This window comes from Eumetopias jubatus, unplaced genomic scaffold (genome assembly GCF_037043125.1).
Source record: "Eumetopias jubatus isolate StellerSeaLion01/CBP00866 unplaced genomic scaffold, mEumJub1_p1.0 scaffold_7, whole genome shotgun sequence".
NCBI classification, from domain to species: Eukaryota; Metazoa; Chordata; class Mammalia; order Carnivora; family Otariidae; genus Eumetopias; species Eumetopias jubatus.
The window spans coordinates 61,791,922-61,794,749 of NW_028274813.1; the positions used below are offsets into that span (position 1 = coordinate 61,791,922).

Sequence of the window (2,828 nt, forward strand, 5' to 3'; positions counted from 1 at the left end):
TATCAATACTGAAATACGACTTAGAAATGATTTAACCATAATATATGTGCTGCTTTGGTTCTAGGCATGGAGCAAAGCCTCTATCCTTATCAACTCATGTTTAAAATAGGCAAAAGAAAGCGTGCTAGACTTCAGTGTAATGATCTTTGGCTTCTAAATGGAATTCTTCCAAATAGAATTAGAGGTACTGACATTAATCAATAAATCTGCATGTGCTCTGGGATCAGGGTTCTGTAGAGATTATGTCACCTTTTCTCTTGGCCCTCAGGCACTATGGTCAAGATTAGTTTAGCTAGTTCACTACTGGTACTGATTCCCAGATCTGAATCCCAGGAAAGTGGGAGCTGATTGTTTCCCTAAGAGTAATTTTCATCTCTGGAACATTGACTTTTCCACCCTCACTCTCCTGAGACATGATTTTTATTTATTTATTTTTTTGATCTTCTATATATGGTGTCTGTGTTGTTTGCTTGTTTATTGATTTATTTAAATACAGTGTGGTTTGCTTTTTTAACTCTGAAGGTATGGGGGAGGATCAAGGAGCAATAAGATTGACAAATTTATTTTTGCTCATCTGATGTGGTCCATTAACTTAAGTCAGTAACTTTCAATCTAAAAACTTACTAGAAAAAAAAATTGTGGATATTTATGTACTTGGGATAGGTAGGTTCTTTCTTGGTATTATCACTGAAATAGAAGGCTAAAGGAGAAGAGGGATAGATCTAAGTATATTAAATTTAAAAACTTATGGTGTCAACATCATACCGTAAAACTTAAAAGGCGAAGTTAAATAAAACATGTATCTTTACGGCACCTGAGTGGCTTAGTCGGTGAAGCATCTGCCTTTGGCTCAGGTCATGATCCCGGGGTCCTGAGATCAAGTCCCTTATTGGGCTCCCTGCTCAGTGGGGAGCCTGCTTCTCCCTCTGCTGTTCCCCCTGCTTGTGTTCTTTTTCTCACTCTCTCTCGCAAGTAAATAAATAAAATCTTAAAAAAAAAGGATTCAACAAATGGTGTTGGGAAAATTGGACAGCCACATGCAGAAGAATGAAACTGGACCATTTCCTTACACCATACACAAAAATAGACTCAAAATGGATGAAAGACCTAAATGTGAGACAGGAATCCATCAAAACAGGCAGCAAACTCTTCGACCTCAGCTGCAGCAACTTCTTGCTAGACATGTCTCCAAAGGCAAGGGAAACAAAGACAAAAATGAACCACTGGGACTTCACCAAGATAAAAAGCTTTTGCACAGCAAAGGAAACAGTCGACAAAACCAAAAGACAACTGACCAAATGGGAGAAGATATTTGCAAATGACATATCAGATAAAGGTCTCGTATCCAAAATCTATAAAGAACTTATCAAACCCAACACCAAAAGAACAGAAAGTCCAGTCAAGTAATGGGCAGAAGACACGAACAGACATTTCTCCAAAGAAGACATCCAAATGGCCAAGAGACACATGAAAAAATGCTCAACATCACTCGGCATCAGGGAAATACAAATCAAAACCACGATGAGATACCACTTCACACCAGTCAGAATGACTAAAATTAACAAGTCAGGAAATGACAGATGTTGGTGAGGATTCAGAGAAAGGGGAACTCTCCTACACTGTTGATGGGACTGCAAGCTGGTGCAGCCATTCTGGAAAACAGTATGGAACTTTCAAAAAGTTGAAAATAGCTCTCCTCCAGCAACCCAAGATGCCAAAAGGGAAGAAGGTGAAGGGGAAGAAGATGGCCCCGGCCCCTGCTGTCGTGAAGAAGCAGGAGGCCAAGAAGGTGGTCAATCCCCTGTTCAAGAAGAGGCCCAAGAATTTTGGCATCGGACAGGACATCCAGCCCAAAAGGGACCTCACCTGCTTTGTCAAATGGCCCCGCTACATCCGGCTGCAATGGCAAAGGGCTATTCTCTATAAACATCTAAAAGTGCCTCCTGCAATTAACCAGTTCACCCAGGCCTTGGACCGCCAGACAGCTACTCAACTGCTTAAGCTGTCGCACAAGTACAGACCAGAGACAAAGCAGGAGAAGAAGCAGAGATTGTTGGCCCGGGCTGAGAAGAAAGCTGCAGGCAAAGGGGATGTCCCCACTAAGAGGCCACCTATCCTTCGAGCTGGGGTTAACACTGTCACCATCTTGGTGGAAAACAAGAAGGCTCAGCTGGTAGTGATTGCACATGATGTGGATCCCATTGAGCTGGTGGTTTTCCTGCCTGCCCTGTGCCGTAAGATGGGGGTTCCCTACTGCATTATCAAGGGGAAGGCCAGGCTGGGCCGTCTGGTCCACAGGAAGACCTGCACCACTGTCGCCTTCACACAGGTTAACTCGGGAGACAAAGGAGCCCTGGCAAAGCTGGTGGAGGCCATCAGGACCAACTACAATGACAGATACAACGAGATCCGCCGCCACTGGGGAGGCAACGTCCTGGGCCCGAAGTCTGTGGCTCGCATTGCCAAGCTGGAAAAGGCAAAGGCTAAAGAACTGGCCACCAAACTGGGCTGAGTGGATGCTGTTGAATTTTCTGTACATAAAAGTAATAAAACGTTGTGTTTCAGCCAGTGTCAAAAAAAAAAAAAGTTGAAACTAGAGCTACCCTACAACCCAGTAATTGCACTACTGGGTATTTACCCTAAAGATACAAATGTAGTGATTCAAAGAGGCACCTGCACCCCAATGTTTATAGCAGCAATGTCCACAATAGCCAAACTATGGAAAGAGCCCGGATGTCCATCGACAGATGAATGGATAAAGAAGAAGTGGTATATATATATATAATGGACTATTACTCAACCATTAAAAAATGAAATCTTGCCATTTG

At 43.0% G+C, this 2,828-nt stretch overlaps 1 pseudogene; it reads left to right on the forward strand.

Moving 5' to 3' along the window:
• Nucleotides 1-1,705: 1,705 nt before the first annotated feature.
• LOC114217968 (large ribosomal subunit protein eL8 pseudogene) lies at nt 1,706-2,586 on the forward strand (annotated as a pseudogene).
• Nucleotides 2,587-2,828: the final 242 nt, after the last annotated feature.